Genomic DNA, 14,791 nt, shown 5'->3' on the forward strand with positions numbered 1-14,791 from the left:
CAGGCTTAGGTTTTCCACCCTGATATGACAAAGGTTTCCATTCTTGTGCATGGTCCAAACTTTATCTGTTTCCTCCAAGGCTAGAACTATTCTGAGTCTACTTATGCAAAAATGAATTTTGATCTGAAGTGATTCTTGCCTAGGACTGACTTCTGATGCTTTCGTTACCTGCATATGTCAGAATTCCTGATGTTCCCATTCATGGTGACAATGCACAGGGGAACTGGGATCCATAACAAATTTTCATCTCCTAGTGGATGGTTTGATGGTTTATTTATGAATGATCTTCATAGATAAAAATAAAAGCAGCCTTAAATAACAGCTCAAGGAGACACTGACCAATTCATTTCCATTAAAGTCTAACTGTCTATCAATAAATGGTAAGACAATACGATTTACACAATGACTTATCCCTGTTTCATAACGTAAGTAGCTGTTTATCAATTGCATGGTATTTAATGATACAGCTTTTCTTATTACGCTGCTCCCTGCTGGAGAAAGGAATCAGCTATGTGCTTTGCAGCCTCTACACTCTGCTGCTGAATTTCCCAGTGGTCTCAGGTGGGAGAGCTGGGATCTTGACAAGCTCTGAATTTGCTTTAGCTTCTACATTGGCACCTGTCCTTAAGCAACCCGAAGGGTACTGTACATACTCCATGTTAACTCTGATTTATCTCTTAACCTGTCTCAGAGTCTCTTTCTGTTTCTCTTGAATACTTTTAATTTATAACTGAGTTCCTCCAGTCTGAGGTACTGCCTCCCTTCTTCAATTGGAGGTAGTCTCTTCTGACCACTGTCTCAGGCCATCACTTTGAGGGCAACAACCTGCATCCTCCCTGCATACATACTGAAGGATTTGGGATCAGGATCTCCACTGGGTACAGAAGGGTCACTGGGAAAGCAAAGTGTTGTTTCATCTGTGAGCTAGTGTTAAGTCACTGCAAGAAGTTCCCAAGCAAGAGCCTTGTCATGATGCATTTTTGTAAATGTATCAGGAAAAGCTGCAAAGACATGTCCAGTCTCTCAGTGTACTTGACCTTCCTTTTCAGGACAAAAGAATAGATGAAGCTTTAGTAAGAAGTGAAACAATCTGAGCATCCTGCAGTTCTGTCTTATTTCAGGAGTTGATACATGCTTTGGTAATTTTATACTCTCACCCTCTTCCCCTCCAAAAATCCTAAAGGAACATCAAGGAGTGGTTCGAATCAGTACACAAAATAAAGCATCTTCTCTAGACTTTGCAACTAAGACTTTTGAGACAGAAAAAAATGAATTGAAAACATTTAGAGTACAGACTTCAGTGGAATACCCTCTGCTATATTTTCCATGCCTGAGGTAGAAAAATTCTGGTAGCACATACCAAACAACTAAACCTTTGAAACCTTTTTTACTTAATACCAAAGGTATATGGTGAGGTTGAGGGGGTGTTTGAGGTCCTGGATCTGCTTTTTAAACTTTCCTTCTGAAATTTAGGTCAATCCTTATTTTAACGGGACTCTATTCATTCTTCTACTAATTAGGATCCTATGATCCAAGAGAAAAAAGAACGTCTGGGGTGAATATAGCTAGATATCTTTATTCTGTCTCTGTGTATTTGCACATTCCAGTACTAATTTCAAAGCAAATGTTCATATCCAAAGAAACTTGAAGATATGACAACTGGTTGGAAATTTGCAGAGTCTGTAGCGGAGCTTTTCATCCTTGCTTTTGCAAGGACTTGACATTCACTCCTGGATTCGAAGATAGGCACATAACTTTTAGCTGGATCAATTTTTCTCTTTTGAAGAGAGTGGTTAAGTCTTCTCGGTCTCTCTAGTATTTTTGCCCCTATTATTGCTGTATCTAATCACAACTGTGGAAATGATTAGCTGCATATGTCCCTGGTGGAAAGAACCTGTTATTCTTCCCATTTCACAGGAGGGGAGAGAGAGAGAGAGGCCCCAGACAACCGTGTGAGTAGTACAAGGTCCCAAGGGAATAAATTGAAAGCAGCACCTAGGGAAAACTGCAGGAAATGCTGCTTTAGTACAGAATACTGCTTTACTGAGTGGCTGATTTTGTAATGTGAATCCCACTCACTGGCATCTGATCTTAGATTCATCCGTTCATCTGCTTGCAAGCTGATGGTAAACATCAACCTCGACTTCCCAAGACCATGTTTTACTGTAAGCATATCTTAGCAAAGTTACTGATTTGGTTGAAAAATTTTCCCCATCCGGATAACTTTAATCAGATTTTTTTGACTCTAAACTTTCCACAAAATGTGAAGGGAGAGGTGATGGTTTGTAGTTCAGGCCTGTTTCATTGCTAGCCTCCTTTGCTGTGTAGTTAACCTCGACAGTGATTGTAGGCATATTGTACCTGTCTTACAACTGTCCTGCTGGTACCACACGCAATTAATATGACACCGGGGAATGTAATACATGCTTCATGTCACAGAATTCAATTCATTTAGCCATTTTCTTCCCTGGATGTGTCTTGGCTAAGGTCAGTGGATTTACACTGAAATTTCGTTTGTCTCTCTGTGCGCATACTGCTGCATTACCACAAGATCCCAATTAACAATGTCAGACACATTTTTCTCCTTTTCTTTTAATAGGTGAAGAAATCACACAATAAGCTGATTTTTCACAATGCTTTTCATGCACACAGACCTTGGCACAACCTAGGGAATAGCCTTCTATTGCTAAAAATAATAGCTCTAAAGTCTTTGCCCAACTGTTAACTAAAATTTGTATAGCATGGTGGATAAATCATCTGCTTAGTACGTCTGAAGCATTATGTTCCAATCCTGTTAAAGTTGTAGTTATTCAATATTTCAATTAACTCTTTTCTGCTGATATGATTATATATTAATTAAATCTTGCTAATATTTCCAAAGCCATGATAGAGGAGTATATATGATCAGATAGTTCTTTTCATGTGTATGAAAGGCCTGCTAGAGAGAGAACTGTGGAACTGTGAAGAGATACACTATCTCTAAACAGAAATGACTTTAAGGAAAGGGCTGACTGTGGGAGATGCTTGTAAGCATCTTATTCTGTTATGTGATTCTGTTTTTTCACCATACAAGCACATCTGGGTCTCAACAGAGACAAACTTGTAAGAAAAGTCAGAATTGCAAAGCAACAGTGATGCAACAGCTCACACTTCTTTTTAGCTACTCCTGCAATGATATTCCTGTGTAGCAAGAGGGTTTCGTATGTGTTGGAAGCATTTTCCCATTTGCAGAATCATATCATAGAATGGCTTGGGTTGGAAGGGGCCTCAAAGCCCACCCAGTTCTAACCCTTTGCTGTGATCAGGGCTGTCACCCACCAGATCAGGCTGCCCAGGGCCCCATCCAACCTGACCTTGAATGCCTTGTGGGATGGGACATCCACAACTTTGGACCCATTTCAAATCATTAAGTAGGGGTCCTGTGATGCTTCCAATAAATACAGGTGACATTAAGTCACCAGAGTCTCTAAGTTCTGAATGAGGCGATTGAATCTTGGTAGTGCAAAGCTCAATTCTCCTGCCCTTTTTATTGGAGAGCGATGCTCTTCTCCAGCCCCTATCCTGTGCAGCTGAAGACAGCCCTCTATCTGAGGGTGAGTGAGGCGGGTCCTGCTTCTGTATTTAGGAACAATGCCTTCTGTAAAATATAGAGAATCAAGGTCTGGTTTTTGAACCATGTAGGACGGAGTTGTGGCCATCGAAGTCCCTGCCTCTTCTGTGTGTTTAACTCCTGAGCCCTTCCAGGACCAGGGCAAGCTGCTCATGATCCTGTCTCATTTCATTTGGCCGTACAAGCAGCTCACTTGTGCATAGCCTGGCAGCTTCAGTCTCTCACTCCTTCCTTATCTCAGCTCATTGCCTGTGTGCTGTGATTTGGATCCATCCCATGAGTCCTTGATGACACCCCCATCCAATGTTTTTTCTGAACCCCCGTGCCAGGCCCTGTCAGCAGCAGGGCAGCCTGGATCATGGGCTGTGTAGGCTGCCTCTAATGGATGAGCTGGGGGCACTGGGCCATGAGGCTGACTGACAGGAGGCCACCTCTGTGGCACCGAGCACTGGTCTCTGCCTTGCCATGAGACTAAGCAGTGGTGGAGAGCTGTGATCCTGCATGTTTGAGGGGTAAAGGGGCAGGTGGTGCCCTCCGGCAGGCACGGGCTTTTGTTGTGTGACCTGCTGTTTGCGTTGGTAGTTTGAATGCAGATATGCAGCCTGCTACCTCACTGCTGAGGGATGAAACATTTCTTTTTAAGTGAATCTTTAAGGCTCTTGTCTGTTCTCTACATTCATCTTATTCTTCTATTCTCTCTTCTCCTTTCTTTCCATTTGCTCTCGTTTTATCTTCTCCCCCCTGCTTTGCACTCTCCATTCTCCCCATTCTCATTTTCCCTTGTGATCAGGAGAAGACAGCATTTCCCTGTTCGGATCAGGTCCATTTGTTCCACCTGCTGTCCATCATGCAGCCCCATAGTGTGCATGCTTCAGAGGAGAACATGTGCATGTGCCACACTGTACATAAATGTGGAAAGCGTTTCTATTCTTCTTTTTCCAGACCCTGCTGCCCTGAATTCCCCTTCACATTTGTTCAGCATAGCTTTTGACATTGTTATTTCTCCTGAAATTATCCAGTTTCACTATATGAGCTGACAGCCTCCTGTGGCATAGATCCCACAGGTTCTCCATCACAGTGGGAGGTTTTCCTTTTTTCCCAGATCAACTATGTCCTAACTTAATCACCTCTCATCCCCCTCAGGTTTCATTCCTGCAGTTCTGATGATGACCATAGCTTGCCCACCATATCGTGCATTTCTACGGGTCAGATACGGTTATGTTGCCTCACAAAGTGGACTCCCTATTCCTTGGACTCTGTGCAGCACCCCTGTGGCTCTAACAGCTCTGACTGGTGTCATTAGCATGGGCTCTGGCCTTGCCTTCTGCAAGTGTCAGCTCTGCCCCAGTTTTCCAGCATGATCTTGTGCAGAACAATGAATCTTCCGCTGCCTTCTCCTGTCTGTAGAGCAGGGATTTCATTTTTCTTTATATGCTTCCTGGCAGTTTTGCCTGTCTCAGTTAGTCCTGTTTCAGATAGACTGTGTCTGATTGTGCCCATAGTTGGAGTTCTTCCTTGAGTTTCCTGTGTTTCAGGGCTAGCAAAACTTTTCCCCCAAACACATTCAGAAGAAAGCACCAACACTGAACTCATGGATACAGATCAGCTGAAGACACAATCTTTGTAAGTGGATTGAGCTGATCAGTGGCAAAGAGAACACATTTTATTGAATGGCATCAAGCACCAGCCCTGCTCCTTTTATAAGGTTCACCAGACGTGGCTTCATTACCTGGTGGAAGAGAGTATTTTATTAATCCATAATTAGTATTGATGGATTCTATCAATGAGTTTGTAGCATTGGGCTGATAATGAGTTGTTGGGTTTGTTTGGTTTTGGTTTGTTTATTTTTGTTTGCTTTTGTTTTTCTGTTAGTCCTGACAAAGTAACAGTTACAGTCTGAGTTTTGGAATGAGATTTTAGCAGGTAATCTACCCATTTTCAGGTGATACCATTTTGATTTAGCCCCAATCCAGCAATGTGGCATATGGATATGGCCCTGAACTCATGCTAAACCTGTCCTAAATCACTGTGATCAGGGGCTTTGTAACGGATAACTTGTTTTTAGTACATAGATGAATCTAATAGTAACTGTGTAGGTTGCTCTGAAAGGAATGCCTCCTATTTATTTCTTCAGAAATGATAACAGCACTGTGATACGAAGATCACAGTGATACTATTTGATAGAGTAAATTATCTGCTACAAAACGCTATTTTTCAGTGTAGTCCCCGCTATTAGCTATGCATTTTTGCCAGCGATGAACAAGAGCCTGCATGCTGTGCTTATCGAAAATCTGTATGGCCATCCAGAACAGAGCTTGTCTTTCACATCTCTGTCACCACTGCTGAAATGCACCACCTGCTGTCCTAACATCCACTGCTTGGTCTCCACAAACATTCAACAAAAGTTGATGAATGTCATTGGGTGCCATTTTTTCCACATGCAGGAATTAACTGGCATGCCTTTGTTTCATGTGCACTTCCATGTCAGTCACAGTTTTGCCAGAATGCCCCTCTGCTGCCATCTGTCGCATGGCTAGAGAATGTAATGGAATATTAGCGGAAAGATTCAACCTCTACTGCTGTACCACCAACATCCACATGACATCGTGGGCTGATATATTAAAATGATGTTACTTTCAGAGCAGTCCTTGTTCAACCTAGGTTGCTTTGAAGGAGGTCAAGCATTGGAACAAGCTGATCAGGGAAATGGTGGAGTATCCACCATGGAAGGTATTTAAGAGGTGTGTAGACCTGGTAATACGTTTATTGTGGATATAGTGTAGTGATGGGACTCAGCAGGTCAGAGTAATGGTTGGACTTGATCTCAAAGGTTGGACTTAATTTCCTGTTTCTTTTCCTTCATTGATGAATTAGGTATTTTGTTTGTCCATGTCTTGGATCTTGATGCTGAATTATCCCTGGAGATAGAGGATGGTGTTTGGCAGTTGTGTTTTAAGATCACCTCTGCTGCTTACCTTTTCACTAGCCTTTTAACCTCTGAGCAAATTAGTGTTGAAGGTGGAGTTGTGTTCCTCTTGCACAATGGGATACTAGCACTGCATGGGTGGGTGAGGGTGAGAAACTTCATCTTGTAGCCCCAGCAACTGCCAAATGGGCATCTGGATTGAATCTTTAAGGTCAACCAGGAATAAGGAGTTCAGTTTCTGAGGAGCTGATTTAAATACAGCTTTGTGTAAGCACCTAGCGGCGCAGTTGATTGGTGCGTGATAGATATGTTCCCCTGCACTGGGATTCTGACCTCCAGCTGGGTTAGCAAGTCACATTCTGTTGTGACCATAGCATTTCTGGAGATTTAAAATCCTTCAGTACCTAAAAACAAATTCTGTCCTTCCTGGGGCTGAGAGAAATCTTCTGCATGTAAACAGCTGCTGTAGTTAATATTACAGAATATATAACACTAGCCAATGCATAGTTCATGAAAATTTCAGTAAGAAGGTATGAATTTTGTTTTCTTCAGTGTGAAATATGTAACAAAAAAGGAAGCATTGGACCCAAGAGCCAAATTTAGCCCTGTATGGAGCAATGAAAATAAATAAGACTTTATAGCTTTTTTGTTCTATTGTCTAAAATGGAACAAAAGACTGTGAGGTGTGAAGTCACAGATGCAAACAGAACTGAGGGTTGAAAAAATGAGCAAATTTAGACCTATGTACTCTGATGGTGTCCACAACGCGTCTCTGTGATTAGAATCTGGGAGATTTATGGGGTGCTGCAGGGCAGAGAAAGAGGAGAGTACTGGTGGAGGTTTCTTAAAAATTTAATTATTTTGCAAAAACTAATAATTATTTTCATGTATATGAAGTTCAATTATAAATGTTTTCTAAGGCTTCCATAAGAACTTCCAAAAATGATTCTTTGTGAAAGAGCAGCAATTAAATAATGCATTTTTGAAACTCTGGAGAAAATTACCCAAAGGTTGGGAAATTAACTTAAAGATGCAGTAACAGAAAATCATTCAGGCTTGACGCTATGTAGGAGGAATCAACCAATCGTCAGCATCATAGATTGCTGTTACTTCATTTTCACTATTTTGTATCAGAAATTTTAAGGGAGGCCACTTGTGGAGGGTGATGCGGGAGACATGCTCTTTGGATCTTGGTTGCAAGGGAGAGTTCATATAATCAGTGTCTTAGGGATGGATTGAAAGCTGTCCCCAGTCCATTCCTGTTGGATATGTGGGGTCTTCTGTCAGTTCTAGAACAAGGTGGTAGGATGCAGTGAACCAGAATATCTCACTGGTTCTCTTAGTATTTGGAGTTAGCTTTGCATTTGAAATATTGAAGTCTTTCATTTACTAGGAGTGGTGGGAGTAGAAGGGGGAAGTTATATGACACAAGAAGTTATCTGAATTAAAAACAAGAGCAACAGTGAAAGCCAACTGTGGTCATTTAAAATGAATTTCCAGGAAGGCTGCGGAAAGGGAGATTAAAAAAATATTGTGATTTCTGTCACGACCGCATTTAAGCTGGGCCATTGAAGATGATATTGTCTGGCCCAGCTGTTTTAGAACAATTATCTGTTTGACAACAGGCAGAAGGATAAGCTGCCTATTGCCCCTGTTTCCCTGAGATGCTGTATAGAGACAGATGTGTGTGCATGTACCCACTGCCATGCCCTAGCACTCCTTCCTGCCTCATTCCCATGTTAAAAAATATAAAATAAAATCCTGACTCACTACTGAAAGAGGGGAAGAAGGCAGAAATCTCAGCCATAGACCCTCCTAGCTGAAACATTTAATGACATGCATGCTGCATGAAGCCCTGTCTTTATTTTCTTAATTTTCCTCCTATTTGGTAGCTTTGTGCCACACAAGTATGACAAGATCACAAATGCATGTTTGGCAGGTGACTGTGTATTTTAACACCCACTATCACAACCACTTCTCAGCTTCTTGTAGTTCCTTCTGCTGTTCTCCTCTGCTGTATGAATTAGGCTGGTGCTTTGAGCTGAGGAAGGAATAGTTAAGAAAAACATAAGCAACCCATTTGGGGAAATATTCTTCCCTCTGTCCATATTCCTGTTTCTGATAATGCTCCTTGCATATATCCCAAATCCCAGTCTTTCTGTCCGTCTTTGGTTCCCAAGGATGGCCAGGAGGTCTCCCAGGGGAAAAAAAAAAAATGTAGTTGCAGATTCTTAAATATCGTTCAGTAAGAAATTCAGTGAGCAGAGCCCCTTGGGACTGGTTGTTTGTTTCTTACTGACTGACTGTAGGAAAGTTCCTGTCACTTTGCATATCCAAAGGGTAGGTTGCTTTTTTCTTTGTTTTCCCTTCACTTCCAGACCAATAGCTCATCCCTTAACATGAAAGCTAAGCTGCCTTCTTAGTGAATCGCATGTACCCAAAAGGAAGATGCAACAAAAGGGTCTTTGTTAACAAAATAGGCTTGTGTGTCTTTTAACTTCTCTAAAATGTAATGAACAGTAATGTTAATCACTCGGCTCTGCAGATAGGGCTGATGCAGAGAGGGACAAACTCTGAGGAAACATTTTACAGTATTCATTTTTCAGAGGTTTTTGCAGCTGTACTCCTCTAGGTAATTCCTGTCAACTCAGCTGTACAATAACAGTAATCTGTTTCTTAAGGTAAACATGAAGTTTGTGATTTGGTTTTTGTTTTCAGCTCAACGTTACTTCAATAACAGGCCTAGGCCTGCAAGTGTTCAATCTCAGGTATTGTGTGCTGATCTCAGAGTCCAGGCTCATTCAGGGAGGAAACGCAGCAATTTTCTCTGAATTTTCTCTTTGGAGCCCTCATTCTGGACCATCATACTTGCTTCCATTCATACAGGGACTGAAACTTGCACAGGCCCAGTGTTCCTTCTGAGGCCCAGAGCGAGGCAGGCAGATCTGTAGCGGCTGTTTTGAGCTCTGCTCTTGCCAGTGCTCCTAGGCAGGGTTAGGTACTGGTGGGGTGGGATCTCTACAAAGAGAAATGAAGATGTTCTTGCTCTTGTTGGGTACATCTGCAGTGAATTTTAAGTTGCTTAATGGGGCAAGGTGGCACCTTACCACTGGAAGTACAGCCTTAGGAGGTAACAATGGTCACATTGGTCATTAAAGATCATGCAGCACTTCCTATAGGAATGGGCATTTTGCTTCCTGTAGATGTCATAGAAGTAACTGCTTCTTCCTCAACCACAGCCCTTCCCACAGTGCTTTCTGATGGATGTGGTATGCTTCTCCACTTCCTGCCCTAAATGGCAGTGTATTGTTTCTGAATCTTTTACTCTTGAGAGCAGCCCTGCAGGGAAGGACTTAGGGGTCCTGGTGGATGAGAAGCTGGACATTTGCCGGCAGTGTGCGCTGGCAGCCCGGAAGGCCAACTATATTCTGGGCTGCATTAAAAGAGGAGTGTCCAGCAGGGAGAGGCAGGTGATTGTCCACCTCTACTCGGCTCTTGTGAGGCCCTAACTGGAGTACTGCGGCCAGGCCTGGGGCCCCCAGCACAAGAAAGACGCAGAGCTCTTGGAACAAGTCCACAGGAGGGCCACTAAGATGATCAGAGGGCTGCAGCACCTCTCCTATGAAGAAAGGTTGAGGGAACTGGGCTTGTTTAGCTTGGAGAAGAGAAGGCTCCAGGGAGGCCTCATTGGTGGCCTTCTAATACTTGAAGGGAGCATATAAACAGGAGGAGGAATGTCTGTTTACATGGGTGGATAGCGATAGGACAAGGGAGAATGGTTTTAAACTGAGACGGGGAGGTTTAGGTTAGATATTAGGAGGAAGTTTTTCAGCCAGAGGGTGATGATGCACTGGAACAGGTTGCCCAGGGAGGTTGTGGATGCCCTGTCCCTGGAGACATTCAAGGCCAGGCTGGATGTGGCTCTGGGCAGCCTGGTCTAGTGGTTGGCAACCCTGCACTCAGCAGGGGGTTGAAACTCGATGATCTTTGAGGTCCTTTTCAACCCAGGCCATTCTATGATCTTTTTCTGTATGCACTGTGTATGCAACAGTTTTGTGAAATCTTTCACAGTACTAAGCCTGGTGTGCTTAATAAAGCTGTGTTTCAATGCCTGTCTTGCCAAAAGGTTACAAGCTATGCTGACTGTATGAGCTCTGTTACCACTATATTTTATGCTGTGGTTGTTTGGCAGCTAGGCAGAGAATTTCTCCTTTGCCAAAGCTTGTGCCACTAACACTTGTGTTAAATCAATCTCTCTGCTAAGTGCTGGCAGTATGGAGCCCATGACACATGGCTCTGCTCCTAATTCCAGTTACTAGAAAGTGATAGTGATGCCCACTAGCCAGCCAACTCATTGCTAACTGTAACAGTTGCAACAATTGCTTGTCTTTGCTTCCCTTTCACTTTGGATTCCTCTCTATTTCTATCAAGCACGTGACCTGATCACCACAAAGCTTCATCTTGTTAATGGCTATTGAGCAGTTTGCAATGGCTGTGGAGCTGCAGCATCCCATCCAGGCTAGACATTGACAGGCAGTAAATAAGTATCGCACTCTGTGCTTCTGTTGGAGTACTGATCATGCTGTAGTCATTGCTCTGCTTTCCGTAGCTTCTGACATGCATATCACGTTAGTCCTGTCCCTTAGTTAATGCATGGGAGGAGGAGGAGAGGGTCACTTTATACAAAGTTAAAACATGAAATTTGTCATCGCCAGTCTTTATGGGGCAACTGGAATGTGATGTGTCCTTGCAATATAAGGCTGTTGGTACAGTGGTTCTTGCTGTGTATTGAATTTGTTTTAAGGCTCTCTTTCTTCTGGCCTTTTCCAAGGTCTCTACTGGCTCTCTCCTTCAGATCACTTAAAAAAGTGTTCCTCTATCCTTACATTGGACCTGGTTAAAACTTCTCTCACCCAGAATTGCTGAGTAGCATTGGCTTGGGAATATGATGCAAGAAATATTTGTTGTTTAAAAAAAATAATAATAATGATGAATATTCAAGCCCAGAGAGATGTTATCAGTTTTTCTAGCCCTTTATAAGAACAGCTTTGGTCAGATTGTATTTTCTGATTGCAAGTCTCTGTTCTGTTTAAGATTTCCCCTCACATCAGCTTTCACTTTTGAGGTTTTATAGGGAAGGGATGTGGACAATGCAAGGAGATTTTATAAGGTTATAAGGCTGCAAAATCTACTGGAGATGATAATGAAGGGTTGATGAAGAGATGCACCATGAAGCAAGAGGCAAAGAGCATGACTTTATTCTCCAGGCAGATGTGGGGAGTTTTTATGTGCTCATGTTACTGGTCATATGCACATTCCCAACTGACATCCTCAGGGATTACTCCAGCTGCTTTGTCCTTGTCCTGTCTGTGTTTGTGGGCACAGCTCTTCATCCACCTGCATAAACGTTTGTTGCATGGCCTTCACTGACCTGTGCAGAGACATATTTTCTTTTCTCTCAGTTGTTCAGGGATTCACCTACGGATAATCCAGGACATATTATTCAGCCAGCTGGAACAGCTGCCAGGCCTGTAGCACCATCACCTGCTCCAGACATGGCAATCCTCATCAAAATCCATTAACTCATGTGATACATGGAGCATTTTTCAGGGTTGTGGCTGACCGCTAAGTAACTCGGACCCAGTCCTAAGTGCCCTGTCATAGCTACGATCCTGAAGTTGCACAGACATTTGCTTGGGTTATGCAGCATCCCAATTCATGACCTCCAGTCATGTCTCTATGTGTTCAAGCTTCCAGCAGCTCTTTAGATCACCTGCACTTTTGGTATCAATGTCACAAGTCACCCAAAGCAAACAAGATCCTGGTCATCCTCTCTAATGTCCCATAAAACAAGCTTGTTGAAATCTGGAAAGGCCAAATCCTTACAGCTGCTGGATCTTGGCAAAGATTTGTGAGAAATGGCCATGTATGTCTGTGGGGCTCCTGAGTCACACAAACTCTTTGAACCTTGTCAGTGGTTTACGGGCAGGTTTGGCCTGGTTCCATGGCTAACGGGGCAGAGGGACCCATGGACCCACACCCTGGGAAAGGGAAAAGGGAAAAAAGGTAGGGAAATGGGCCTAAAACCAAACCAGCGGCAATGATCTGAGGAGAAAAAAACTAATTTACTAAATAAGATATTGGAATGCAAAATAAGATAATATAATACAATATAATTACAATTTAAGCTAATAAATCCAATAAAATGAGAGAGTGTGCCCAAAATCAAGGTAGGCCTTACTCTAATGCCAACGATGAGATGGCTGGGGAGTGAGATGCTGCTGGGACGAGAGACAGGAAGAGAAGAGAGCGTCTTGTGATCTGCAGACAGTTTTATCTTTCCCTCTCAGCGGAAAATGGTAACAACAGCAAAGTCCTCTGGAAAGTGTAGTTCTTGTTTTCTTCTGAGAACCAGGTACCCGGAACTATCCATAATCCATGGAACTGGATCATTAACTCTTTAACTCCCGGTACACTACATGATGTTATGATGCGGAATACCTATAACCAAAAATCATAAAACCATGACAAACCCTTTTGTATATATTTATAGATAAACATGAGTGTATGCATATAGTTAGTTGTCTGTGTGGCTGTATGTAAAGAATACATTCTTTCTCTCCCTGCAGTTCTTCCAAATTCTGACTTACCCTCACTTCCCACTTAAAACTGTATGCCCACTGTGTTCCCTGTCTATGTACCTGCAGGTACTTTCCTGTGCAAAGTTCACTGTGCCAAATTTTTGCAGGGTGGGTGAACATGTACTGTGGACCAGGTTGTGAGACCATGCATCACCTCTCGCTTGTGCTGACTTATCTGGTGAGGGAGTTCTCATTTTCAGAATTGAAAGACTGCCTCTGCAACTCTGCAGTCTTCATGGGTTTCCCAGGTTGGGTCTTGCGCTGTGCTGCTTATGTGCCAAACAGGAGAATGTATAGCATTTGCAATATATTTTGAGAGGCTTGACTGTTTCATGCTGCTTGTGACTCTGAAAACAGCTTTATTTAAATACTGCATGCAAGCTGGTGTTTCAAAAAAAGAGAATAATTAAGGTGAAGGAGAGGAAGGGAGGTTATCAAATATTCACATACTTCAAAGAAAATGAAATCACCTTAGGTGTCCTGTGGCTACAGAATACTCAGGAGCAAGATGTGCCGCAGTGGTTTGTTGAACTTCTCTGTGCGTAGGTGCCTCTTTGAGAACTTGCCCAAGCAACTGTAGTGGTGTTCGAGGATGGGCAGAATAACGTAGGGAAAAACAAAAAATGTAGGAATGCAGAAAAACGCCGGCGGGAGTGATACTTTGTTTTCCTAAGCACAGTTTGGAGAGGGTTTATGCTCTTTGTGCGTCACACTTGTTTTTGGGGAGGAAGAAATGGAGAAATTATTTGGAGGAGATGAACTATTTCAGTTTCTCATTTTGCAGTGACATTGTTGATTTGGAAAACTTCCTTTCAAAAAATAAAAATACAAAGAATGCTTGAAAGGAACAGGCATCTTTTTCTTGTAGGTCAAATAAAAGCCATTCTGAAAAGATAGTTTTTCTAAAAAACAAACAAATTAAATGATAGGTCTGAGTCTTCCCGGAAAGAAATATTTTCAATTTATCACTTTGACCAGTGGACAGAAAAATTGTGCCTGGCGCTGATGAAGTGTTTGTTTTAGGGACAGGGGAGAAAAAGGAAAAATGTGGTGAGATTGATAGAAAGACTGAAGCTGGTGCTACTAAGGTGAGAAGAGGGGTTGGATTCGGTGCTTCATGAACGAGATCTGGTCCTTCAAGGGAAAAGGGACTGAGCATGTCTGCACCACCAGTGCTGAGAATAGCCTAGAGCTGATGGGCAGCATGGTTTGGGCTCAGCTGACTGTTCTGCTTGGATGAACAGCAGCACACTGCCTGGCCCTGGGCACCAGAGGCTTTGCTGTAGGCATCCGTGCTCCTGAGTGCTGGAGCAGGAGATGGAGAATGCTGGAGCCAAGGAATTGCTCCGTGCTTGCTGAGCTGTGGAAGCAGAGCTGTCCAAGAGGTGGAGACAGATGGTGAGCTCTGATGTGCCCATATTTCTAGATGTCTTAATTAGGGGACATCTGTATGAGTTGAGAGATCTGTGCCCTTCAGGTCTGAGCTTGTCAGGGATGGGCACAGCATAGGGATAGGCACAGAATGGTGATGAAGGTGGGCTTCACATTCAGGGACTGGAGTTCAGGCCCAGAGAAGACAGTACTCGTTCACACACAGCCTGAAGAGGGACACGG

The 14,791-nt window shown here is 43.0% G+C and overlaps 1 protein-coding gene and 1 long non-coding RNA gene across 2 annotated transcripts in view; one reads left to right on the forward strand and one right to left on the reverse strand.

Annotated features, from left to right (window-relative positions):
- LSAMP (limbic system-associated membrane protein) overlaps window positions 1–14,791 on the forward strand; it is a 958,106-nt gene that overhangs the window by 316,871 nt on the left and 626,444 nt on the right. The window lies entirely within an intron of this gene.
- On the reverse strand, window positions 11,772–12,840 carry LOC110399505. Its single transcript, XR_002439241.1, has 2 exons — window positions 12,778–12,840; window positions 11,772–12,014 (listed from the first exon to the last, which is right to left on the reverse strand). It is a non-coding gene; the product is annotated as an uncharacterized LOC110399505 (long non-coding RNA).

This window comes from Numida meleagris, chromosome 1 (assembly GCF_002078875.1).
Source record: "Numida meleagris isolate 19003 breed g44 Domestic line chromosome 1, NumMel1.0, whole genome shotgun sequence".
Lineage (NCBI taxonomy): Eukaryota > Metazoa > Chordata > Aves > Galliformes > Numididae > Numida > Numida meleagris.